Raw genomic sequence first — 27,281 nt, forward strand, 5'->3', positions numbered from 1 at the left:
TGCATACTGCACATATCTTATTTTGAAGTAAAAAAACAAAACGGGAACAAATATAATCACACCACCTCATGTGGCCTGAGGGCCGTTGTTTGAGGACCCCTGGTTGACCTGTGTATCTTTTTTACCAGTGAGATGTGTGTTCCCATGAATAAAGTCCGAGTGTCAAGGTGTGGGCCCCAAATTTGAACTCCACCCATTTTCAGTGTAATGGGAGTGTGATTAGTGACTCAGATTTGGGGAGAACTGTGATCTTCTCATGACTCAGCTTTTCCCAAGCAGACCTAGCTGACCCAACTGTGCCTCTGTTACCTGGAGCTCAGTTTTCTCTTTCAAGTGCACATGGGAGGTCGGGAAGGTGGACACCTGCTGTGATCTCCCACTGTGCCTCTACCGGTATGTCATTCTTTTTTTTCCCTTAAGATTATTTGGAACCCTGTTTTAAAAATAGAGAGGACATCAGGCTTTCTATTTCTTCTTGATTGTGATTTGTTTTTCTTATATATGTATTTCATCTAAGTTGTTAATCCTATTGACACAAGTTCAAAATATACCCTCACTGTCCTTTTAACATTGGTAATGATGCCTCATCTTTCATTCCCGATATCAGTAGTTGTTTTTTTTTTTTTTTAAGAGACAGAGTTTTACTTTGTCACCCTCAATAGAGCACTGTAGTGTCACAGCTCACAGCAACCTCCAGCTCTTGGGCTTAGGCGATTCTCTTGTCTCAGCCTCCCAACGCCCGGCTATTGTTTTGTTGTTGTTGCAGTTTGGAGGGGCTGAGTTCGAACCCACCACCCTCGGTAAATGGGGCAGGCACCGCCCAGTAGTTTGTCTTTTGTTTTTTCTTCCTGATCTGCCCGGTTAGAGGCTTATAAATGATTTTGTTTTTTCTCAAGGAACTAGTTTTGGGTAATATTGATCTTTTCCTCTTCTCCCCACCCCCCAGTTATGTTGATTTCTGTTCTGATCTTTATTTCCTTTGCTCTGCTCACTTTGGATTTTATTTGCTCTTTTTCTAGATTCTTACCATGGAAGCAGAAGGCATTGATCTGAGACAGTTCTTTCCTAACGTGGGTGGTAAATGGCATAAATTTCCCTCTGAGCACTACTTTAGATGTTGTGTTTTCACTTTCATTCAAATCAAAATAATATATAATTTACATTTTGATATCTTCTTTAACCAAGGGTATTTAGAAGTATGGTTTTTTCGTTTCCAAATTATTTGGGGATTTCCTAGCTATCTGTCCAGTATTGATCTCTAACTTAATTCCACTGTTGTTTGGGGAACTTCTTGGTCTGACTTAACTCCTTTTCCTTTTTACAGAGTTTCAAAAGCTGGAGAGATATGACAGTGTGTTCTTATGTAATAATCTCAGGCAGGTAACAATTCAAGGAGAGAGGGAAGTAATGGGAAGAACAAAATGTGTGGGAACACCAAGGACTCAGGTGGGGTGAAGTGTGGAATCAGCACACCTCTTTTCTGGTGATGGCAGAGAAGGCGGAGTATGTGGGCTTAGATGCAAGTATATTAGAGAAACTAAGGACTTGAGGGCAACTATTACCTCTCTGAAGGGTGAGAGGTTTGAGATCATCACTGAAAGGGATTCCTTTGGGAGATGTGAGGAAAGAATAACCACTTTGCAGATGGGGAAAGTGAAGTTATTAGAGAATTAGGCAGCACTGGTTGAGTCAGGGATCTACAGTCATTAAGATCAGGAGGGCTGGGTCAGCCACCTGTGATTTTCCCAAGCAGCTAGTGCAGGTGACAGTGCTGTGGCTAAGTGTGAGGGTTGGGGTTAGCCCGACTCATAGGACAGAGTGGAGGGTGTTTGTCAGGAGAGGAAGACTGGCCTCTGGGGACAGAAGAAAGGACATGACTGTCTGGAGCAGGCATCCTCAAACTTTTTAAACAGGGGGCCAATTCACTGTCCCTCAGACCGTTGCAGGGCCGGACTATAGTTTAAAAAAAAAAAAACTGTGAACAAATTCCTATGCACACTGCACATACCTTATTTTGAAGTAAAAAACAAAACGGGAACAAATACAATTCACACCGCTTCATGTGGCCCGTGGGCCGCAGTTTGAGGACACCGGTTCTGGAGGGCAGTAGGCCTGATGGAGAGGTAATTAATTGCCCAGGGCAAGGGTCCTGGAGTTAGCACAGTCAGCACCTGACACCTGGAGACAATGGGCCCCCTCTCTGCTCACACCCATCAGTGAAGGGGTCATCATTTTGGGAAATTCTGTTGATCATAGTAGCGGTTCCCAAATTGTGCATATTGGACTCCTTGGAGAAAAATATATATTTTAACAGTGCTGATATCTCACTCTCATCCCCAGAATGTGCTGTGACCCATCTTGGGTGTGGCCCAAGCACTGGGAGTTTTTTTTTTGGTTTTTGGCCAGGGCTGGGTTTGAACCAGCCACCTCCAGCATATGGGACTGGCACCCTACTCCTTGAGCCACAGGCGCCACCTGGCACTGGGAGTTTTAAAAGCTGTCCAGGTGAGTCCAATGGGCCGCAAAGTATGAGAGCATTGGGTATAGTGAGACAGTTAATTGGAAAAGTTAACTGGAAAAGAGCCGGGGCTATTTGAAAGAGAAAAAAGGATGTAAGAGTTTGGAAAGGGCCCAGGGTATCTTCCCTCCTTCAAGAGGACCACTTGGAATGTTGCCGTACATGGCAAAAGGGTTTGCAGAGGTGATAAAGGATCCTGATGTGGGGACAGTGTCCTCAGTTACAGGTCCAGTGTAACCATAAGGGAGGAGAGAGGGCAAAGGGTTAGAGAGGAAGATATGAGAGATGCCGGAAGATGGAGGAAGGGGCTGTGAGCCATGGAACCCAAGCAGCTTCTAGAAGGTACACAAGACAGCAAAGGGGCCTTTCCCGAGGGGTAGCGGAAGGAACACAGCTTGGATATCTTGACTTTAAGACTTCTGTACTGTAAGGTAATACATTTGCTTTGTCTTAAGCCATGAAGTTTGTGGTCTCCTGTGACAGCTTCCATAGAAAATGACCATGGCTAAAGGAGGATTCAAACAGCTCTAGCATGCACAGGATTGCACCACGGGTTGGCATTGTGAGCAAATCTTTTATGAAAAGGACTGAAATGAAAAATTTGAAATTTTGATGTATTCCTGAGGATTAAGGTGGAATGAATTCAAAAGAGAAAAAACGCCTCACATCATCTGTCCCCTGAAAACTCTGTGCGAGCTGGACCTGTGTCAAGCGAGAGCAGAAGTGACAGCAGGTCCCAGTGCCTGACGCAAACCCTGCCACCTACACCGCTGTGTACACACATTCAGAAGAGTTATGGCTTCTGGCCATTTTTATTGCTGTGATTCTTTTCTAACTGGCTTTGCTCTCACTTAGTGAAGCCATTATCTCTTTTTGTTTCCTGAATCATTAGTGCCAGAGCTAAAGGCTTTGCCAGGAATATATGTCCAGGATTCTTCCTCTTCAAAAGGCCTGTTAAGGTCTGAGGGGCTGCGTGTCCACGGCATGCACGCAGTAATCATGTGAGCACCTCTGGGTGCCAGGCAAGGCCAGCAGTGAACAGGTAGTGGTGGGGAGGGCTACCTGCTGCAAAGCTCCAGCTCTGCTGGTTACTGTGTGATCTTGGGCAACATTCTGAATTTCTTAGTGCCTCAGTTTGCTTTTCTGTAAGATGGGAATAATTATAGTGCCTACTGATTGATGTAAGCGCTTAGAGCAGCACTGACAATGGTAACACCATTTGAATGTTTGCTATTATTATATTCTTTTTTTTTTTTTTTTTTGTAGAGACATAGTCTCACTTTAAGGCCCTTGGTAGAGTGCCGTGGCATCACACAGCTCACAGCAACCTCCAGCTCCTGGGCTTAAGCGATTCTCTTGCCTCAGCCTCCCGAGCAGCTGGGACTACAGGTGCCCGCCACAGCACCCGGCTATTTTTTTGTTGCAGTTTGGCCGGGGCTGGGTTTGAACCCACCACCCTCGGCATATGGGGCCGGCGCCCTACTCACTGAGCCACAGGCGCTGCCCTATTATTATATTCTTTAGCAAAGGAAGGCAGACAACCCTCTAAAACCAATGTGCTCATTTGTTTCCAGCCATTTGTTGTCCTGAATGACAGAAGTCAAGGTAGGCAGAGTCATGACTCTGCTAGAATTTATGTGCCAAGGCAGATAATGTGGGCAGAGGTGGGAGGCCAGAAGGACCTGTTTGAAGCTTCACCTCAGAGGAAGCTCAGCTGTCACCTGTCATGTTCTAAGGACTCTGGGTTGCAGAGGGCAGGTCTGGGCAGGTCTGGGGCCATTGTCTTTCTGGAAGCAAGATTAAGCTCAGGTTCCTGAGTCAAAGAAGGCAACAAACAGCTTGGTTAACTCCCCACCTCCTCTTCTCCATCCCCGGTTCCTCACTCTCTGCCCTTCCCACGGGTGGGTCATGAGGTGATTTTAGAGTCCCAACGATGGGGCTGTGAGTGCCCAGGGAGGAGGTGGGAGAAGGCAGATCCTGTGGTGCCACCTCCCTCAGCTGTAGCCTCATGTCCTGCGTGTTCCGTGCCTGATCACTGAGGACGGGGTTATCCCAGGTCCCAGCAGGGCTGGCCCAGGCAGGGCAGCAGGTAGGTGATGGCTATAGTTGAGGTCGCCATGTGGCTGTCTCTTTGGTACCCTGGAATTGGGTTCTGGTCTCTATATTGAGAGTGAGTTGGAGAAAAGGGTGCTGCTTGTTGTAAGCACTGCTGACGTGGAAGATACTCTCCCTGCAGATGTGGTTGGAAACACTTGGTGTGCGATGTTTGCAAGGCTGGGCTCCCAGAACGGAATCCGCCACATCCTTGCCAGGCTGGGGCAGAGGCCCCAGGACGCTGGTGAAGCACCTGAGCTGGGAAACGGGGGTCGAATGCCCTTGGCCTTGGCCTTAGGACCCGCATCACTGCTTGTTTTAAAGCCTGTTTTTCTTCCTGGCAGAGTATCGCCAGGGCTGGGATGTTTTCGGTAAGTGTAATGTACGAGCTGCTTGGAGAGCGATCAGGCGGTGTCTACTGAAATGGAAGACGCGCATCTCTTCCTGAAGGGGAATTGTTGGGGGATTTATCCCACGGAAACCCTCCCGCCTGGGAGACGGCAGGCAGGACGCGGATATTCTTTATAAGGGCCAGCCAGCCACGTTGCTGCAAAGGTTGCACGTTATTCAGCAATATGATACTTGTTTTAATTTTTTTTTTTTTTAAATTGTTGGGGACTCATTGAGGGTACAAGAAACCAGGTTACACTGATTGCATTTGTTAGGTAAAGTCCCTCTTACAATCGTGTCACTTGTTTTAGTTTTTTTAAGGTGGCAAATTATAACCTGTTTGCTGTTGTTGAAACGATTTGAACACTATTTGTATGGATTTCTCCGTAAACTCCAGTGATTCTTCCCTGGTTTGTACCGAGTACTTGCTGCCAGAGAGTGCCCTCTAGTGGTAAGTGGCTGCACGCCATGCATCCGTTCCCTAGGGCTGCCCCGCAAAATTCCACCGCGCAGGCGAAATTAAACTGACAGAAACTCATTCTCTTACAGATCTGGAAGCCAGAAATCCGAAATCAAGGCGTCAGCAGGGCCATACACAATCTGAAAGCTCTGGGTTTTTCCTGCAATCCACAGCTGCTCCTCTGCTGTGCATCTGCGAGTCTTCTCATATAGACACTAGTCACTGGATTCAGGGCCCTCCCTACTCCAGCATAACTTTATCTTAATTGATTGAGGGCTGTCTGGAAAGTATCTAACTATGTAATATGAAAAATAGTTCTAACCCAGCCAGAGCAAGAGTCAGACCCCAGAAAAAATAGACAGGCATCCTGGCCTGTGCCTGTAGTCCTAGCTACTCTGGAGGCTGAGGCGGGAGGATCTCTTGAGCCCAGGAGTTTGAAGTTGCTGTCAGCTAACCTGAGGCCATGGCACTCTAGCCCAGGTGGCAAAGCAAGACTCTGTCTCTATGTAAGTAAGTCAGTCAGTAAATAAACAACTTGAATTATTCATTAGGCAATCTGGTAAAGATTAGATCAGCTCTGTTTTTTTTTTTAACTGGCATTTGAATATCTGAATGTAAAGAATATTGCATGGAGCATGGGAGATGTATCTTCTATGTATGTAACATATTCAAGTATATGTTGAAAAAGTTTATGCATCCAAAGCAAAAATTCAATTTTGGAAAAATGAGTTTAAGAATTGTTTCTAAGTAACTACTAGTCAGTATTATAAATTGAATTCTAAAAAAGTATTATATGGTAGTAGAATAATATCTAGACATACTTGAGGAATGGATTGAGTATTTTGAAAGAAAACTCTATCTAATTTGGTAGCCACAGACCACATGTGGCTGACTACTGAGCACTTAATGTAACCAGACCAAATGACATGTGCCTGTTTGTAAGATCTCCTAAGCATGAAATTTCAAAGACTCTGGGGCCAAAATTAACCTAAAGACTTTGTATAAAAAATTGTTCATTATCTCAATAGTATTTTCATACTGATTACATTTCACAAGGGTAATGTTTTATGTTGGGTGAAATGAAACACAGTAGGAACCTTTGTAAATTGGCCGCCCAAAGGATTGTAACAAGCTGGCCAGCATACAGAGATGGTCAACAGAGGCACTAGGCCTGCTGTGCTGATGTGTACATGTGGTGCATGTCCAGTCTGAAAGTCAGGTCAATTTAAAGAGGTGGTGAGTGTAGGGAGGTGGTCAACTATGGAGCATCTGCTGTATGTTAAAACTAGTTTTACCTGTTTTTTACTTTAATGGGCTAATCACAAAAGTTAAAATTAGCTATGATTACATTTATGCCTCAATTTTTTGGGGAGGGGAGTAGTGTTGATCTGAAATGGAAAAAATTTGATTTAATTTAAGATTCATTTGCAGGGTGGGTGCAGTGGCTCATGCCTGTAATCCTAGCACTTTGGGAGGCCAAGGCAGAGGAGCCCTTGAGGTGAGGAGTTTGAGACCTATCTGAGCAAAAGTCAGTCCCCATCTCTTAAAAAAAAAAAAAATAGAAAAACGAGCGGATCGTGGTAGCACATACTTATAGTCCCAGCTACTTGGGAGGTTGAAGCAGGAGGATTGCTTAAGCCCAGGAGTTCAAGGTTACAGTGAACTATGATGCCACTGCACTCTAGTCTGAACAACACAGCAAGACTGCCCATCTCAGAGAAAAAAAAATTTTAAATAAAATTCATTTGCAATGTCACAAGAAAATACTAATTTGACATAAAGAAAATAGATGAAAAGAAAAGCTACTAGAGTTAAAAAATAGATTAATATCTTTAACTCATTCATAGGAACAAATGATCTGAAGTCTAGATAATGGTAATACAACATATTTGGAAAATAGAGATGAACAGTCTCCTGCATATTACCACCTACTTATGCAAACAAATTTTCTAATCAATGGTAACTTGACAAAATATTTGAAGAGATTGTCTTTAAAGAGTCAACCTTTTTTTTTTTTTTAATAAAAAACAATGTCTGGCTGTCACCCAGGCTGGAGTGCAGTGACAAAATCATGGCTCACTGCAACCTTGATCCCCTGGGACCAAGCCATCCTCTTTCCGGCATTAGCCTCCTGAGTACCTGTGACAAAAGGCATATGCCACCACCCCTGGCTAAATTTTTCCTGATTTCTAGGGGCTGGGGTCTTGCTATATTGCCCTGGCTAGTCTCAAACTCTGGGCCTCAAGCAATTCTCCAGCCTTATGCTTATTAGTGGCTGGGATTATAGGCGTGAACCGTCACATGTGGCTCTCAAAATACATCTTGAGCAGGAATTGCATCTCCGATCAGCCCTCCTTAGTCATGGACTCCATATTTGTGAATTTGCCTACTCATTAAAATTTATTGGTAATTCCAAAATCAATGTTTACAGTACTTTCACTATCATTCAGATATGCACAGAGTGTCAAAACAATTTCTCACCCATCACACGAGTTCCCAAGCTGAAGTCAAACAGGGTGATGCTCTACTCTGCCTTCTTGTTTCAGCTCTCACATTGTGAACAAGTGTCATTTTTGTGGTTTAGTGCCATGCTTTTTACATTTCTGGGTCTTTTGTTGGTGATTCTGCTGTCCAAAATGGCCTCAGGCATAGTGCTGAAGTCCTATCTTGTGTTCCTAAGCACAAGAAGGCTATGTGTCCCTTAGATAAGTTTCATTTCAGACATGAGTTCTAGTGTTGTTGCCTGTGTGCTCAATGAGAGGTCAACAATACGGTACATCCAGAAAAAGGAAGAGGAAAGCCACTGATCTATACATGAGTCTGCTCTGGAAAGTGCAGAATCAACATAGATACTGCGTGATAAAGTTGTGGAAAAGTAGATAAATTTGTAGATTCGTGAGATGACAGTCAATTTCATGGGGGATAAAACCTATAGTAGAGGGTGGTGCCTGTGGCTCAGTGAGTAGGGCGCTGGCCCCATATACCGAGGGTGGTGGGTTCAAACCCCGCCCTGGCCGAACTGCAACAAAAAATAACCAGGCATTGTGGCGGGCGCCTGTAGTCCCAGCTACTCGGGAGGCTGAGGCAAGAGAATTGCCTAAGCCCAAGAGCTGGAGGTTGCTGTGAGCAGTGATGCCACAGTACTGTACTGAGGGTGACAAAGTGAGACTCTAAACAAACAAACAAACAAAACCATAGTAGATATCACTGTAAGGCTGAAAGCCTAAGAAATTCACAGGCACATGATAGAGCTGCAGTCCCTAGCTCAGGGGCTGCATACCCGTCTGTGGCCTGGCCACACAACAGGAGGTGAGTGGTGGGCAAAGTGGTGAAGCTTCATCTGTATTTACAGTCGCTCCTTATCGCTCGCATGACCACCTGAGCTCCAGCTCCTGTCAGGTCAGCGCAGCTTTAGATTCCCACAGGAGTGAGATCCTTCTGTAAAGCACACACATGAAAGATCTAGGTTGTGCTCCTCAGGAGAATCTCACGCCCTTGGTCTGAGGTGGAGCTGAGGTGGTGATGCTAGTGCTGGGGAGCAGCTGCACACACAGGTTATCATTAGCACAAAGGTTTGATTGAACAGAAACCGTAGTAAATCGATTGCTTGCAGACATAACTAAATCATCCACCTCAGGCTGGTCCTTGGAAAAATTGTCTTCTATGAAACGTGTCCCTGGTACCAAAAAGGTTGGGAATTACTGTCAGGATCAGAAAGCCATTAGGCCTCTCTCAGCCAGTGCTGGTTAGCTGGCACGTCTCAGAAGACTGTGTCAGATGGCAAACCTGAAGTTGCAGATGAGGCATGTCCTGTAGATCAGGAGTTGGAAAGACTTTAAGAACATCTGCCAGTGATGTACAAGCGAAGCTTTGTGTGGAAGAACAGGATTTCAAAGCTCGTGAAACTGGCTTGGTACACAAGGAACTTGGCAAACCTATCACATGATGTGGCATTTCAATCGACAGAAATGTGGCCAGAGGCTCATAGGATCTAAATTAACCCTGTATTTTCTCTGGGAGTAATAGTTTACTACTCACTAATTCAGTGGTTGCAACCATTTTCTAGAAAATAATTATGGTGAATAATGGCAATAACCTAATTCAGATATACAGCCTGACATTAAAAACATTACGTCTTGGCTCGGCACCTGTAGCTCAGCAGCTAGGGCACCAGCCACATGCCCTGGGCCTGGTGGGTTCGAACCTGGCCTGGGCCTGTCAAACAACAATGACAATTACAACTACAACAACAAAAAAAATAGCTGAGTGTTGTGGCAGGTGCCTGTAGTCCCAGCCACTTGCGAGGCTGAGGCAAGAGAATCACTTAAGACCAAGAGTTTGAGGTTGCTGTGAGTTGTGACACCATGGCACTCTCCTGAGGGAGACAACAGTGAGACTATCTTAAAAAAAAATTACATCTTCTAAAGCTTGATATGAAAAGATTGATGGAAAACAGATTTCTCAATTAAGAAATTGAGAAATCTAAATCCTATCTAAAGACTTAGAAGTTTAATATAAATTCCAGACCTAGTATCTTCCACCAGGCTTTATGGTTTTATGACTGTATGATGTGGAGAACATATAGTAAGCTCCTCCTATTGACTACAGTGTGGTGTACAAACCTCAGCATATCTGTCCTAGGAGATGAGGGAAACTGGGACATCTGACATCAGACAATTGAGAACTGACATGAGGCTCCAACAGCCTAATGAGCATCCTTACTGCAGGGATTAAACACCCACCTGACAGGGTGCTGTGCAGCCAGGAAAGAGAATGAGGCAGCGGTGAGCAGAGTGAAGGGCCAGAGGCTTCAGTGTGTTAGCGGGGACAGCACACCACGCAGTGTTCAGTAGTTTTCTCTCCCTGCTGGAGCAAGTGGTCACAAATACGGGGCTTAAAATGAAGACCACATTAACATAATCACGAGGGCTGTTGTCACAAAGTTAGTTAGTGACTTTCCATACAATACTAATACTTCTAACAGTTCTAACCAAGTACACTTAAAATACCATGCAATGGATGGGAGGCAAGTGGAACTGTTGTTGTTGTTTTTTTTTTTTTTAATGCAATAAAATGTAGCAAAACAACAGAATGGAATGAGGCCCGCTTTGCCTTCCCATTGATTCTCAGGAAAAGGAATTACATCAAAATGGAGTTAGGTTTGTTTTTATTTCACCTTAACACTACTATGGTATACTACTACTTGTATAAAAATATTTGATTATTTAAGCAGACTCTCTCTGGAAGGCACATAAAGTGAAAAGTACAGTTGCTCTGGAAGAGCTGGGTGGCTAAGGTATAGGGAAGCTGACTTCTCACTGAATAGATGCTTCATTTATTTGGATTTTTTTTTTTTTTTTTTTGGCCGGGGCTGAGTTTGAACCCACCACCTCCGGCATATGGGACCGGCGCCCTACTCCTTGAGCCACAGGCGCCGCCTTCATTTGGATTTTCTATCAGTGTTTGTGTTTTTAAAATGATTTAAGGGCGGCACCTGTGGCTCAGTGAGTAGGGCGCCGGCCCCATATGCCGAGGGTGGCGGGTTCGAACCCAGCCCCGGCCAAACTGCAACAACAAAAAAATAGCCAGGTGTTGTGGCGGGCGCCTGTAGTCCCAGCTACTCGGGAGGCTGAGGCAAGAGAATCGCTTAAGCCCAGGAGTTGGAGGTTGCTGTGAGCTGTGTGAGGCCACGGCACTCTACCGAGGGCCGTAAAGTGAGACTCTGTCTCTACAAAAAAATAAAATAAAATAAAATAATAAATAAAATGATTTAAGAAATTTTGAAGCTCTTAAACTGCATGGCGGTTCATTAGTGGTGTTTGTCTTCATTGGTATTAAATACATACAACATTAAGTAACTTTAAAAAATGATGTGCAGTGCAGCGCCTGTGGCTCAAGGAGTAGGGCGCCGGTCCGAAATACCGGAGGTGGCGGGTTCAAACCCAGACCTGGCCAAAAACCACAAAAAAAAAAAGAAAAGAAAAAAAGAAAAAAAAATGATGTGCAGGCTGGCACCTGTAGCTCAAGTGGCTAAGGCACCAGCCATATACACCAGAGCTGTCAAGTTCGAATCTGGCCCAGACCAGCCAAGCAATGATAACTACAACCAAAAAATAGCTGGGCGTTGTGGTGGGTGCCTGTACTCCAAGCTACTCAGGAGACTGAGGCAAGAGAATCGCTTAAGCCCAGGAGTTGGAGGTTGTTGTGAGCTATGATGCCACAGCACTTTATCCAGGGTGGTAGCTTTAGGCTCTGTCTCAAAAAAAAAAAAAAAAGATGTGCAGCCTATGCCAGTCACCTAAATAGTAACTGGATGTCACCCTTTGTCTTTTCTGGTGTGTCCTAGTGTAAGAGTTTTCTTTTTTCTTTTTAAAAAACTTTCAAGGGGCGGCGCCTGTGGCTCAAGGAGTAGGGCGCCGGTCCCATATGCCGGAGGTGGCGGGTTCAAACCCAGCCCTGGCCAAAAAACCACAAAAAAAAAAAAAAAAAAAAAACTTTCAAATTGATACCGTACAAATTTTTAGGTTACTTTGTTTCTACTTCCAAGATAAGCTTAAATTTGTAAAAGAGCCTCTCACCTAGGAGGCAGGCTGAACACTCTCACAGTGTGCACGTTAGGTGAGATGTCGCCAAATGCCCTCCCCCTCCACTCTCCCTCCTGCCCTTGCCCTCTTGCTATGCTGTATTTATCCTTTATTATTCATATGAATGTGTAATTGTTTACATATTGGTTTCATTTTAGTACTGAGTAGGTTGGATATTCGTTTTTCCATTCTTTTTTTTTTTTTTTGGCCGGGGCTGGGTTTGAACCCACCACCTCCGGCATATGGGACCGGCGCCCTACTCCTTGAGCCACAGGTGCCACCCTGTTTTTCCATTCTTGAGATACTTTAGTAACAAGAATGTGTTTCAACTCCATCCAGGAAAACAAAATAGATGTAAAGTCCCCATTTTTTTTTTGAGACAGAGCCTCAAGCTGTCACCCTGGGTAGAGTGCTGTGGCATCATAGCTCACAGCAACCTTCAGCTCCTGGGCTAAAGCGATTCTCTTGCCTCTGCCTCCCAAGTAGCTGGGACTATAGGCGCCCACAACAACGCCTGGCTATTTTTTGGTTGCAGCCATCATTGTTGTTTGGCAGGCCTGGGCTGAATTCGAACCAGACAGCTTAGGTGTATGTGGCTGGCGCCTTAGCCGCTTGAGCCACAGGCGCCAAGCCAACTCCCCATCTTTTTATGGCTGCATAGTATTTCATGGTATACATATACCATAACTTGTTAATCCATTCCTGGGTTGATGGGTATTAGTGTTGCTTCCATGACTTGGCAATTATGAATTGAGGTATAATAAACATTCTGGTGCAAATGTCGTGGTAAAATGATTTTTGTTCTTCTGGGTAGATATCTACCTAATAGGTTGTAGGATCAAATGGAAAGTCAACTTTTAGTTGTTTGAGAATTCTTCATCTTCTTTCTATAAAGGCTGTATTAGTTCGCAATCTCACCAGCAGTGTAGAGGAGTTCCCTTCTCTCCACATCCATGCCAGCATCTGCAGATTCAGGAGTGATGTGGGCTAATCTCAATGTGGTTTTGATTTGCATTTCTGATTAGGGATGATGAGCATTTTTTCTTGTGTTTTTGGGCCATTTGTCTATTGTCTTCAGAGAAGTTTCTGTTCAAATTTCTTACCCACTTATAGTGGGGGTTGTTTGCTCTTTTCTTCTTGTTTAATTTGAGTTCTCAGTAAATTCTAGTTATCAGGCCTTTGTCAGATTCATAACATGCAAAATTTTTCTCCCATTCTGAAGGCTGGCTGTTGCTTTTTTTGTGGTACCCTTCACTGTACAGAAGCTTTTCAACTTGATCAAATCCCAGTTATTTATTTTTGGTATTGATGAAACTGGCGCCGGGTTTGGGGGGGAGGGGCGGTGGGCTTCATAAAGTCTTTTCCCAGGCCAGTATCGTCAAGCATTTTCCCCACACTCTCTTCTAGAATTTTTATTGTTTTGTGTCTTAATTTTAAATCTTTCATCCAGTGAGAAACAATTTCTTTCAATGGTGAGAGATGTGGGTCCAGTTTCAGTCTTCTATACATGGCTAACCAATTCTCTCAGCACCATTTGTTAAAAAGGGTTTCTTTTCCCCAGCGCACACTGTTGTTTGACTTATCAACAATCAAATGATCACATGTGGCTGGGTTCATCTCTAGATTCTCTATTCTAGTCTATAGATCTATGTTGTTGGGGGTTTTTGCACACAAACCCTGACCTGATTTATATGCCATCTGGGAAAACAATAGTGAAAATAATTTATGCTGGTTTAAGAGTACACAATGTCTGAAAATGCCTAGAGAAGGCTTACATTAACTCAAGCTGAGTAGACTGAAAAAATGCAGCCCCTTTCTGGCTTCTTCAGAAGGCTTTTATTAATTTCTAACGAACGTGCATATGCAGGCTTGGCACCCGTAGCTCAGTGAGTAGGGCGCCAGCCACATACACCAAAGCTGGTGGGTTCGAGCCCGGCCCCAGCCTGCTAAACAATGACAACTCCAACCAAAAAAGAGCTGAGGGTTGTGGAGGGTGCCTGTAGTCCCAGCTACTTGGGAGGCTGAGGCAAGAGAATCACTTAAGCCCAAGAATTTGAGCTTTCTGCGAGCTGTAATGCCAGGGCACTCTACTGAGGATGACATAGTGAGACTATCTCACACACACACAAAAAGGGTGCATATGCAAAATATATGGTTGAAAGAAGCTTAAGTTCTTAGGAAGACTAAATAAAGAGAAAGCCAGGGTAAACAGCCAGTGGTATATGTAAATAGAGGGGAAAGGAGAAGCTAGTTCTATTCAGGCAGAGGACCTAAATGTAAAGATGGGTTTTCTAATTTACAGAGTCAAAGAGTTTAATCCTTCCCATCTGTTAACTCTTGAATGCATAGGTCTAGTTCAGCCTGTCTGGATGCCTCTGGGTTGTTTTCCTCTTTTGTGGTTTTAAAGAACCCCCAGGGATTGTTGCCTGTGGCTTTTCCCTGGATACCCCAGATTTGAGGTGGGGCGCTTGCTGAGAAGTCAACCTATCTACTTCCCATGCTACGTCTTACATCTTTTTTTTGTGTCCCTACCATGCTGTTTTGATCACTATAGACTCGTAGTAGAACCTGAAATCTGGTAACATGATGCCTCCAGATTTGTTTATATTTCTAAAAATTGTATTGGCTATTTGTTGTTTTTTTCTGGTTGCATATGAAAGAGAGTACTGTTTTTTCAATTTCTTTAAAGTATGACATTGGTGCTGTGATGAGGATTGCATCAAATTTATAGATTGCTGATTGAGAAGTAGGGACATTTTAACAATGCTGATTCTTTCCAGTCACGAGTATGGTATGTTCTTCTATTTGTTAATATATTCTGTTATGTCTTTTCTCAGGGTTTCATTGTTCTCCTTTGAAGGGGCACAGTCCACAGCATCCTTTCCTGCATTCTATTAATCTTGTTTGCAATCCAAATTCTGAATTCGATTTCTGACATCTCGGCCAGCTGTTTATGAATGGGATCTCAGTTACATCTGCCATATCTTTCCTTGGGGGGGTTGATCTATTCTGGTTATTCATGTTACCAGAGTTTTTTTGCTGATTCCGCCCCATGATTATTTTACACCGTTTGAATTTTCCCCTGGAGCTTTGTCGAGGACCCATACAGTGCTACCGCCTGAGAAAGAGAGGACCTGTTTGGTGTGGTGGGGCTAAGCCAATTGCTGCTGTGCCTGAGCGAGCACCAGCCGTCCCTTAATAAATCATTCATTTCATCTGCAGTGTCTGCCTCCGTGTCTCTGACTAGGCCAGTGGACAGCAACATCTTTATAGAGATCTCTCACATCCTTTGTTAGATATATTCTCAGATATTTCATCTTCTTTGGCACTATTGTAAAAGGAATAGTCTTTGATTTTATTCTCAGCTTGACAGTTGTTGGCATATATGAGGCTACTGATTTATAGGTATTTATTTTGTATTCTGTGGTCTCAGAGTTTTCACTCAGCCTGTAGGTTCATTCATCTGAACCATAGTAAGGAGGGATAGGAAGACTTCAGCACACAGGTGCTCTCAGTTTCACTGATTTATTACAATCTCGTGGCATTTTGATCTTTTCTTTTGGTCATTAATGTTATCTGACAAAATAGTAGTTGTGTGGAAATATTTATTTATTTGGCTGGGGCTGGGTTTGAACCCACCACCTCCGGTATATGGGGCTGGCACCCTACTCCTTGAGCCACAGGCGCCACCCTGTGTGAAAATATTTATGATTCTATAGAGCTACACATTTGCTTAGGGCAATGCTGACAAATGGAGTTTGTAGTTCTACTCACAAGCCAGGATCGTATTGTGCACGACTTAAGCCAAGAAAGCTATCTGTTTCTAGAGCCTCTAGAACTGGACACGGAGTAAACCAGATTGTGGAATTTTCTAATGTCTTTGCTTTCTAGACTTTGTTAACATTAAGGACCAGACGGAAGACTGGAGGGATGGAAGCGCAGCATTCTCTAAGACAGCACGTGCACACGTTCTGCCTCGAGAAGGCAATGAGATGTCTAGAATGACGCTGCTTTAACCCACTGTGAGTCCGAGTCTGTGAATTTTTTTATTCAAGGATACCTTAGGCTTTAATTAGACTTTCTAGTTCTCCTGTCAGTCTCTGAACCGAAGCCTGTAGAGCTTTCTGAGTCACCTTTTGAACCTTCTTGGAATAGGTATACCTGAGGCCAGAATAAAGCAGCCCAGAATTGTTTCTCAAAGATTAAGACTTGGAGGCTGGTTGTGGTGGTTATGCCTGTAATCCTAGCACTGTGGGAGGCTGAGGCAGGTGGATTGCCTGAGCTCAAAGGTTTGAAACCAGCCTGAGCCAGAGCGAGACCCTGTCTCTAAAAATAGCTGGGTGTGTGTTGGGCACCTGTAGTCCCAGCTATTTGGGAGGCTGAGGCAAGAGAATCCGCTTGAGCCCACAAGTTTGAGGTTGCTGTGAGCTATGATGCCATGGCACTCTACTGAGGGTGACAAAGTGAGACTCTGTCTCAAAAAAATAAAAAAAAATAGATTAAGACTTGGCTGAGGGCAGTGGCTCATGCCTATGATCCCAGCACTTTGGGAGACTGAGGTCAGGAATCTGAGATCAACCTGAGCAAGAGCAAGATTATGTTCCCATAATAAATAGAAAAATTCTTGATAGCTGAATGTAGTGGCAGATGCCTATAGTTCCAGCTACTTGGGAGGCTGAGGAAGGAGATCACTTGAGTCCAGGAGTTTGAGGTTGTAGTGAGCTATGTCAATGCCACTGCACTCTATCCGGGGTGATAGGCTGAGACAGATGCAAAAAAAAAATAAAAAATAAAAATAGGTTAAGATTTAAGGTTTTAAAATTGAGGCTCACATTTTCTTCTCCTTGAGTTAAGAGGGCAAAGCAAAGGGCTAAAATGGACCCTGAATAGTATTATTCGGCTGAGAGTAGGCACAAGTTTGCTGGGATGGCAAGTCTCTGTCTTACTTGTGGGTAGTAACCAATGGGCTTGTGGCATAAACCCACTGTCAGTTATTGGAGGCCACTCAAAATTCACTGTGGCACCTGCAGTTCACACCAAGCTGTTCCTGCAATGTGATCTAACTGTGTTGTACATTGTTGACGTGAGTCAGCAAGTGTAACCCAGCACCAGTGAGACAGGGATATCCACCTTTAGATCCACAGACAGGGACCCTGAGTCTGAGTCTACGCAGAAATCCTCCTTATAGATCTGGGTAAGAAAGGAATCTTCCACTTGTACAGTTAGTCACGCAGCACTGAGTTCCTTACTGAGCTCTGTCGGTAAGTTTGGTTGAGGTGCTAATTTCTATGAAAGATTCTCCTGTTTCATTTTTATAGTACCAAAAATTCCCATTCTTTGCATGGTATGATGGGGGGGGTGTCTTAGGTTTTCGGCATTCTTGCTGGTTCTGTTTGTCATCTATAAAATCACATAGGAGATAAGTTCTGTTACCCGGACGCCAACTGATCCATCACATGGGATCAACACTAAAGGAAACGCTGTGATCACAAAGGAAGGTGCGTGTAAGTCTAATGATTGCTTAGATTAGGTCTGAGCCGTGGAGTGGCTAGGGGTACAAAGGCAGTATTTAGGAGCAGGGGTCCAAATGGGTCACATAGTTAGGAGATAATGAATAGTTATTTTCTATCCAGAATCAGAAACCAGAAGAGATAGGAAAAGACAACCAGTCACCTAAGGAATGAAAGCACATGGAGACACAGTTGGGCATCAGTGGTTCTAGACGTTTGAGATTGAGTTCCATCCTTCTGGGAGGAAGCTGTCTGCTCCGCATGAACCTGCAGCTGGTAGGTTAGCAGTCTTCTTCCCAGGGTTGTCTGCTTCGGGAGGATCTATAAGAATCCTTAGTTCGAGATCTCCCATTCAGGTGACTTTCTGCTGGTGTAAAGAAGCTTTGTGCTTTTTCTCAACGAGGTGATGTGAAACTAAGGATCAATCCCTTGTAATCTGACCATAGTGTGTTGAGATTACAATGTGGTGGACCTGATAATGACCCCTTTCGTCAGGTTTGGAAGCTACTTTGCTCTGATGTCTTTCCCAGAGGACCAGGATTCCAAGTCTTAAGTCATATAGGCAGCGATTGGGGAGATGATGAGGAAAGACTATACGTATCTGAGGATGATGAGACTGGGAATATTGCATTATTCCTTTGTAGTATTAAACTATAATTGCCTATCATACGGTGTGGTCTGTGGATGACATTCCTGGACATGTAGTCTGGCCAGTTACTAAGTCACAAAGGGTGAGATGATGAACCCAAGCAGGAGTTAATACAATGGTCATTAAGGCCACTAACAACACCTTTTCTCAAGGGCCCACATTTTGTGCTAACTTTTTTTTTTTTTTTTTTTTTGTAGAGACAGAGTCTCACTTTATGGCCCTCAGTAGAGTGACGTGGCCTCACATAGCTCACAGCAACCTCTAACTCCTGGGCTTAAGTGATTCTCTTGCCTCATCCTCCCAAGTAGCTGGGACTACAGGTGCCTCAACGCCCGGCTATTTTTTGGTTGCAGTTTGGCAGGGGCCGGGTTTGAACCCGCCACCCTCGGTATATGGGGCCGGCGCCTTACCGACTGAGCCACAGGCGCCGCCCTGTTTTGTGCTAACTTTAATTATAAAACAATACTTGTTCTCTTGACCTTTCCTCAAGATCCAGGATGGTAAAGGCACTAAATTTTTTTTTTTTTTGTAGAGACAGAGTCTCACTTTATGGCCCTCGGTAGAGTGCCGTGGCCTCACACAGCTCACAGCAACCTCCGTCTCCTGGGCTTAAGTGATTCTCTTGCCTTAGCCTCCCGAGTAGCTGGGACTACAGGCGCCCGCCACAATGCCCAGCTATTTTTTGGTTGCAGTTCAGCCGGGGGCAGATTTGAACCTGCCACCCTCGGTATATGGGGCCGGCGCCTTACCGACTGAGCCACAGGCGCCGCCCCGAGGCACTGAATTTTTTAAGTGGCAAGGCCGTGAGGAGTTCCTTAATGACAATTCCAGTGATGTGAATTGTTTTTTATTGATGGAAAGATGGGCTGTAATTCCCTAAGTAGGAAACACAAAGCAAAACAGTCTTTTTCCTATAATAGCCATGGCTTTGACAGGGAAAAGCTTCCACCATTCTAAGAATAAGCGAACATGACCAAATGTATCCAAACTATGCTGGTGGCTGTAATTGTATAGGGTGCATTTGGAAATGCTGAAGCCTGGCTTTTGTCCTTGTCCGTCTTTAGTTTTCCCAGCATCTTCTTGGTAACAGATGAGATGGGCACCGAGGCACCCTCTCCACGGCACTAGTAGAGATTCCCCACCAACTGCGCTCAAAACAGCAGCCAACTAGTTCATGTAAGCTCCATCCAGAGTTCATTTCGAGGTCATCCAGAGAGTCCTGGCAGCCGTTCTCTTACCATCTACTTTTCCAATGTCAGAGCCACTTTTTGATGTTTGATATGTTGGCCTCTCTGAACCAGTCCCCATATTTGTGAAGTTAAAAGGGCCATCATTGTAGGAAGGACACTTACTTACCAAAGTCTTTAGCTTCAGGCTGCTCTTCTGTTGCTTGTGTCTCCATCTTTGCGGTGACCATCTAAACAGAAAACATGGAGGCTTCTAGGGGTCTCCTAATCTGCTGACTATTTTCAATTTGGGTTCCTGCTGGCGTCCTGAACCTTCATTGTTTCCAGAGCACACTGTTGCCAACCCTAAGGCGTGTGTGTGATAACCCTCTATCCAGAGCCTATTGGCAAGCTCGGGTGCATGCCTGGAGCTTATACACGTTTTCCTCTGCTATGGATTATATAGCTCAAGACCCTCCTGTTGGAATTCAACAAACAATGTCCAGCCTGGATATTTTACAGGAGTCTCCAATAATTCCATTTGAGGGGTAAATGCCTACTTCTGGAACCTTCTGAACAGAGATTAAGCAATCAGACCATTCCTCTTCTTCAGATAAAGGACAGCTGTGGTTGAGGTCAAGCTGCTACGGCTACAGATAAAAATGGGTGAGGGAGAAAGTAATAAAATCTCATGGGAGGGGAGTGGGCTTCCTTGGAAATATTGACTCTTTTCAGTGAACAGCAGTGTATGGCACGAGGGACCATAGTGCCAGAGGAGCCCTTGGGGCTTAGGTGGCAGAGGTCTCTGTTCACTTGGCTGCGGCTGCTGCTCTGAGATAAGGAGGGTGGGTTTTTGCTGTATGGAGACAAAGGCTGTCCTCCGGCCCCAGGGAGCTGGGTGTAACTTGGCAGGCTTTGTGTATGGTGAGCAGAAAGGTTTGGGGTTAGGCAGAGCCCGAGTGGGCAGCTGTCAGAGGGTTCAGGTCACAGAATATCTGCTCCTTTGGGGGTTCCTGTCTCAGTGTCCTAGGGATGCCATGATAAAGGATCCCAGACTTGGTGAGCACCATGTCCATGTCCCTCTGAAGCCTCGAGAGGAATCTTTCCTTGCCTCTTCACACTTCTATTGTCTGCAGGCTTCCTTAGCTTATAGCCAGCCATCTCATTCCCACCCACCTGTCTTCACATGGTGCCTTGGAGCTCTGTGTCTCTTCTAAGAACACTTGTCATTGGCTTTAGCGTCCATCCAGATAATCCAAGATGATTTCATCTCAAAATTCTTAACTTCATTACATTTGCAAAAACCTTGTTCTCCCATGAAAATATTCGCAGATTCTGACACCGGGATAGATCCTCTTGGCAGCCACGATTTAGTCCACTACAGTTGCCATTCATGGCTGCTCTGACACTGAAAACTAAGCTGAAGACACAGAAGAGTGACTAGTACTAAAAACTAGGGGCAGAGTTTCTGCAACAGCTAGTGTGACCCCCAATCTCCTTTAATTGTCTTTTTACTTTTTTTTTTTTTTTTTTATTTTTTTGGCCGGGGCTGGGTCCGAACCTGCCACCTCCGGCATATGGGACTGGTGCCCTACCCCTTGAGCCACAGGCGCCACCCATCCTTTAATTGTCTTTTACTATCAAGTCTGGGCAGTTCCGAATGGCTTATCTGTGTGAGGGATCTGCCTTCCTGGGGTAGGCCAAGTCCTATGTAATGTACCTTGCTGTGCTAAAATTGTACTTCATATGGGAGGAGGGGGCTTTTGGGGGGGACCTCACCTAATGCACATGATGCAATGGTACATTTCAAAACTATTAAGTAATGAGTATAATTGCAGTGAGGATGTGTAACTTAGTTCAATGTAAGCATTTCACATTGTCTATTGAAGCAGTACCCTGAACCCCATAAATGCATCAATGTACAAAGTTATGATTTAATAAAAAATAAAAATAAAAAATAAATAAAGAAAATTGTACTTCATAGGTACATCTCTGACCTCTCTATGCTTTGATTTCCAAATGTCACCCAGCAAATGTAAGGCATGGATCCGACCTTGTGTTGTAAACAACTCCTTTCCTTCTTGGAGCTCCATGTAGCCCTACCCAGATTTACTACTTTTTTTTTTGCAGATTTTTTGGCTGGGGTTGGGCTTGAACCCGCCACCTCCGGCATATGGGGCTGGCACCCTACTCCTTTGAGCACCACAGGCGCTGCCCAGATTTACTACTTTTTTTGTAGCCAAGATACCTGGTTCTATTTGCCTCCCACTAACACCTCATGCACATTAGGGATGATATTGAGGCCTAACTGCACAGGGTCCCTAATTCTAAATTTCCCAGACTGGAAGTGCCACGTGGCTACCTACAGGGCCATATGGCCAGGCGAGGGCTTTAGGGCAGATGTTCTATAATCCAGTGCTGCAATCCCCCCGCCCCCCCAAAAAGGCCTCTGTAGCCCCCTCTGTGTGACAGCTGCATGTCCCAGGTTTTCAAATGCTTCAATCCCTGAGTCTATGCTCTTCCTAAGCTGCAAGTTGGGTCCTGCCAAGATACACACGGCTGTGTTTTTGAGACAGGGTCTTGCTCTGATGTCCCAGGTAGAGTGCAGTGGCATCATCATAACTCACTCAAATTCCTGGGCTCCAGTGGTCCTCCTGCCTCAGCCTCCTGAGTAGCTGGGACTATAGGAGTGTACCACCACCCTCAGATGTTTTTTGTTATTTTTTTTGCAGAGATGTGGTCTTGCTATTGCCCAAACTGGTCTGGAACTCCGGGCCTCAAGCTATTCTCCTGCCTCAGCCTCCCAAGTGCTAGGATTGCAAGGTGTGAGCCATCATACCTGGCTGACATGACATATCCCTCTGTGATCCAGGCTGAGTCCTGCAGTGGTGTGCAGGGTTGCAAGGTATGATTTCTCAAAATAAACTGAATGGTGATAGGTCAGTAGGGGCTTGTGATTCAGGGCAGTTGAGCTAAAACAATTTTGGAAGAACCCCCAAAGGAGGAAAGAAGTGCTGGGTAATTTTCTTGAGCACTCCCATCATGCACTGCAAAATATGGATGTTTGCTTTGTCCTAGGATCCAAAGTAATTATATGGACACAGTAACTGCCTGTGAAATAAATCCTGAGACGTAAATCCCCTTTCTTGCTTAAGAGATGCTGCAGAGAAAGACTTAGAGGACCAGACTTACAGGTACAGTCAGGCTGCATCTCTCTGTGTGATTCCCAGGCGCCCCATACAGAGGGAATGTTTATGAAGCTCTTGCTGTGTGATAAGCCATTTATTGTAATGTTTTGTGTGTAACATAATGCCTGTGTTTGCTAGAAGAGTCAATGTTTTTTGTTTTGTCCAAAGTCATAGTTAATAAGTAAACTGTTTAGATTTCTCCATGAAATGTGTACCCACAAAACCAAGCTCACCTGAAAAGGAATTTTCAAAGGTGTGTCAAGGTGGGGTGACCAATTAGACTCCCCACCCACCTTGCACGCTGTAAACTGAGTGTGTTTGATTAGTGACTTTGAGAGCTGCGGTCTCATCATGACTCAGGTTTTCCCAAGTAGGGCTGTACAAGCTCCCTGTGCCCTGTCATCCTGATTCCACTTTCTTCATCAATAAAGTAAAACCTTACCGTCAGGATGGTGTGTACCTTCTGGGTTCTCTCCCTGCCCCAACTGATAATTCTTTTTTTCCTAGAGATCATTTGAAACTTCAAGGACATAGATTATTCAAGTTTTATATCTCTTCTTAAGTGAGCTTAGTGTTTTTCTAAAAATTTGGTACATTTTATGTAAGTTCTTAATTCCATTGACAGGAGGTTATTCCTAATATTTCCCCTCACCCCTTTTTGGAAACAGTCTCACTCCGTTGCCCAGGCTAGAGTCCTGTGGTCCTGTACCTAGCTCACAGCAACCTCAAACTCCTGAGTTCAAGTGATTCTCCCGCCTCAGCCTCCCAAGTGGCTGGGCCTACAGGTGTTCACATCAACACCCAGCTAATTTTTCTATTTTTAGTAGAGACAGGGTCTTGCTCTTACTCAGGCTGGTCTCAAATTCCTCGGCTCAGGGGATCCTCCTTCTTCGGCCTCCCAGAGTGCTAGGATTACAGGTGCGAGTCACTGCACCGGCTATAATATGCCTTTCTTATTCTTTTATTTTTATAGTGTACTGTAGAGGTCCCTTTGTGGACGCCACTTATCAGGGCCCAGGACTGGTTGATTTCTGGCCCCAGCCTATCTAGCTGTGTTCCGGTCTTGGACCTCTATGCTGTTATCTCACACAGGAACACCTGCTCTTAGGTGCCTGAGGGCTATTTACTTTCGCGAGGTTGGAGGGAGAGATATTCTTTGAGAGAGTAAAGCACTCTTCCTAGACAGATAGATCTTAGTCTTTAGCTGAGCTTAGTGATCTTCAGCAGAGAGACACCATGCTGGTGTCTGCAGGCAGGAGAAGTGACAGAGTGAGAGTAACGGAGTCCGTGACAGAATGTGCATGCTCCCGACTGCCTGCGCTTCCAGTCTAATATAAGGCTGATCTCGTGCCTCTCAACACCACAGGTGTAGAGACTGCCAATTCACCACTGCTCTCATCTCAAGCTCTCATGCTTGTTAGGAGAGCTAAATCTCTCCCCATGCCCCTTTCACCAAGCTGTTCCATTATTGAGCTACAGATGTTACTTATAACTCTCACTCCTCCTAGCCTTAGGTTGTACAGGCTACTACATGTACCACCCCTTTCATTCTACATATAGGCGATTGACGTCTTTCATGATCTATCCGCTAGATTTTATTGATTTTCTTAAGGGGCCAGTTTTTGGTTTCATTGATTTTGATTTTTTTACTTTTTATTCTGATTGATTTCTGCTCTAATTTTTATTTCCTTTCTTTTGGTCACTTTAAGTTTCATTAGCTCTGATTCTAGTTTCTTACCACATGAGCTCAGGTCATAATTTGAGATAGTTCTTCTTTTCTTTTTTTTTTTTTTGTAGAGACAGAGTCTCACTGTACCGCCCTTGGGTAGAGTGCCGTGGCATCACACGGCTCACAGCAACCTCTACTCTTGGGCTTACACGATTCTCTTGCCTCAGCCTCTCCAGCAGCTGGGACTACAGGCGCCCGCCACAACACCCGGCTATTTTTTTATTGCAGTTTGGCCGGGGCTGGGTTTGAACCTGCCACCCTCGGCATATGGGGCTGGCGCCCTACTCACTGAGCCACGATAGTTCTTCTTTTCTTTTTCTTTTTTTTTTTTTGTAGAGACAGGGTCTCACTTTATGGCCCTCGGTAGAGTGCCATGGCATCACACAGCTCACAGCAACCTCCAACTCCTCGGCTCAAGTGATTCTCTTGCCTCAGCCTCCCAAGTCGCTGGGACTACAGGTGCCCGCCACAACGCCCGGCTATTTTTTGGTTGCAGTTCAGCCGGGGCCGGGTTTGAACGCGCCACCCTCAGTATATGGGGCCGGCGCCTTACCAACTGAGCCACAGGCGCCGCCCCGGATAGTTCTTCTTTTCTAAAGTGGATGTAAAGGGATACAAATTTCCCTCCAAGTACCACTTTAGCAGCATCCTACAAACATTGATACGTTGTGTTTTCAGTTTCATTTGGTTCAAAACATTTTTCTTATTTACTTTTGCTATCATTTGGCCAAGGATATTTAGAAGTATTTTTTAAATTTCCTAATATTTGGGGATTTTCTAGCTATCTTTCTGCTATTGGTTGCTAACTTAATTCCATGGCAGTAAGAGAACACACTTTGCATGATTGACTCCTTAGTTTTAAAGGCTGGGAAAAAGATATTACAGGTTTTCAAGTAGTGGTCATCTCAGAGAGGCAAGATTTGGTGAAGGAGAGAAAGGGAATAATTGTAAGAACAAAATGCTGGAGAGGGTGGGTTAGGGCGCCGGCTACATGTACCCGGCTGGCAGTTCGAACCCAGCTCCGGCCAGCTAAACAACAACTACAACAAAAAAATAGCGGGGCATTGTGGTGGTGCCTGTAGTCCCAGCTACTTGGGAGGCTGAGGCAAGAGAATCGCTTAAGCCCAAGAGTTTGAGGTTGCTGTGAGCTGTGACTCCACAGTGACATGGTTAGACTCTGTCTCAAAAAAAAAACAAAAAAACATGCAGGCAGCACCTGTGGCTCAGTGAGTAGGGTGTTGGCCCCATATACCCAGGGTGGCAGGTTCCAACCCAGCCCCAGCCAAACCTGGGCATTGTGGTGAGCACCTATAGTCCTAGCTACTTGGGAGGCTGAGGCAAGAGAATCACCTAAGCCCAAGAGTGTGAGGTTGCTGTGAGCTGTTATGCAACGGCACTCTCCCGAGGGCGATAAAGTGAGACTATGTCTCTAAAAAAAATAAAAATGCTGGAGAAGGTGACCCTGGATGGACCCAGGACTCAGGTGGGGGCCAGGGAGGGAGCACCCTTCTTCTCTGTAACAGAAGGAGAGGCAGCAGTGTAGGTCTACTTGCTGGTGTGTTGAATAGCTCTGACCTGAAAGCATCTACTCTCTCTTTGAAGGGTGACAGATTTGAGAGTGACTAGCCTGGGAGATGTGAGGAAAGAATAGCCCTTCTGCAGAGTATGAAAGTGAATTTATTAGAGAAAGAGGCAGCATTGCATAACAGAATGTGTGGTTCCTTTGGAATGGAGATTGTAACGTGAAAGAGCAGTCAGCTTCTTCCCCCACCCCCAGAGCTGTCCAGCTGCTGGTGCAGGCGGAGCTTGGTGGTGGAGCGTGTGGGTTGGTGAGTTGCCAGGCTCCTGTGCACACTGATGGTGTTTGCAGGGGAAGAGTTGTAGTGGTGGGCTGTGGCCCTGTTCACTCTTTAGGATATTTTGCAGCTCTTTCCGCATTTTAGGTATTTGATATGGACGCGAATGCTGTGCTGTGTAGTGTTGCTTTAATTGGCTTCTTCCCCTCACCCCTGTGGACACACAGGTTTTGTTTACATATGCAATCCAGCTCAACATTTCTTTTTTTCCCATATAAATCTGTGCCCTTTTAGCTTTTCCTTAGCATCAGTTTCCTTCGCAACATCTACCTGGTTCCCTCATATCATATGAATGAAATACATTTTTTTTTTTTTTTTTTTTGATAAGAGGAAGGGCTTTATTCACCAGCTGGGAGCTTACAGCATGGAAGAATTCCAAATGGCTGCGCTCCCCGACTGCCTTGGTCTTTCCCTGTTTATTGACAGTCAAAAAGTTCCACCCCACTCATTGGCCAGTTTGAATCAAGAGGGAGATGCTATTCCTGCCCCCACAGAACTACGGGACTTCACAGAACTTGGAAATTTCCAAGTTTTAGGAAGTTGAGTTTACAAATTCCAAAGAGCTGAGTCCCCGTGGAGAGGACCCTGCAGGTGTATCCTTGTGGTCTCCTTGAGAAGACCTGTTCTTCTAAACCTCACCCTTCTCGGCTATCCTCTCTCATTCCCCCCTTTTGAGACTCCAATATATTTTAATTTGGGGTCTCAATATCAGCTTGTTTCTGCAGGTGCCAATATTAAGTACTTTTCAGCACCGAGGTTTTAGGGAGTGACTCTTCTTGGGTTCTCTACTCAGGCCTTAATAGTACCATGGTGGTGGGCTAATATACATACGAGTTTTTACTTTTCCCTATAACATTTCCCCCCTTTTCCCAAAGTTCAAACTCCAATTAAGACAAGTCCCTCGAGGAGTTTCCTCAGGCTTCAGCCATGCGTTGACCAGCCAGCTCCCAATATGTGGCTGGAGCAGGGCATGTTGATTATCTTAAAAGTTACCTTTACTTTCCAAGGGGCAGTGAAGCCCTATTCAGCCAGCTCTGATGGCTCCAGGTGAGGATTCTTTCCACCTTCACTGCTGTGCATGTGGTCAGGATGATGGTGTAAAGTCCTTTCTACCTTGGTTTCAGGGGGACCAGGTTC

At 44.9% G+C, this 27,281-nt stretch overlaps 1 long non-coding RNA gene across 1 annotated transcript; it reads left to right on the forward strand.

Moving 5' to 3' along the window:
• The first annotated feature begins 13 nt into the window (after positions 1–13).
• On the forward strand, positions 14–7,843 carry LOC128567198 (uncharacterized). The gene is made up of 3 exons (XR_008374819.1): positions 14–393; positions 5,324–5,453; positions 5,552–7,843. It is a non-coding gene; the product is annotated as an uncharacterized LOC128567198 (long non-coding RNA).
• Positions 7,844–27,281: the final 19,438 nt, after the last annotated feature.

Source organism: Nycticebus coucang, chromosome 16 (assembly GCF_027406575.1).
Source record: "Nycticebus coucang isolate mNycCou1 chromosome 16, mNycCou1.pri, whole genome shotgun sequence".
NCBI lineage: Eukaryota > Metazoa > Chordata > Mammalia > Primates > Lorisidae > Nycticebus > Nycticebus coucang.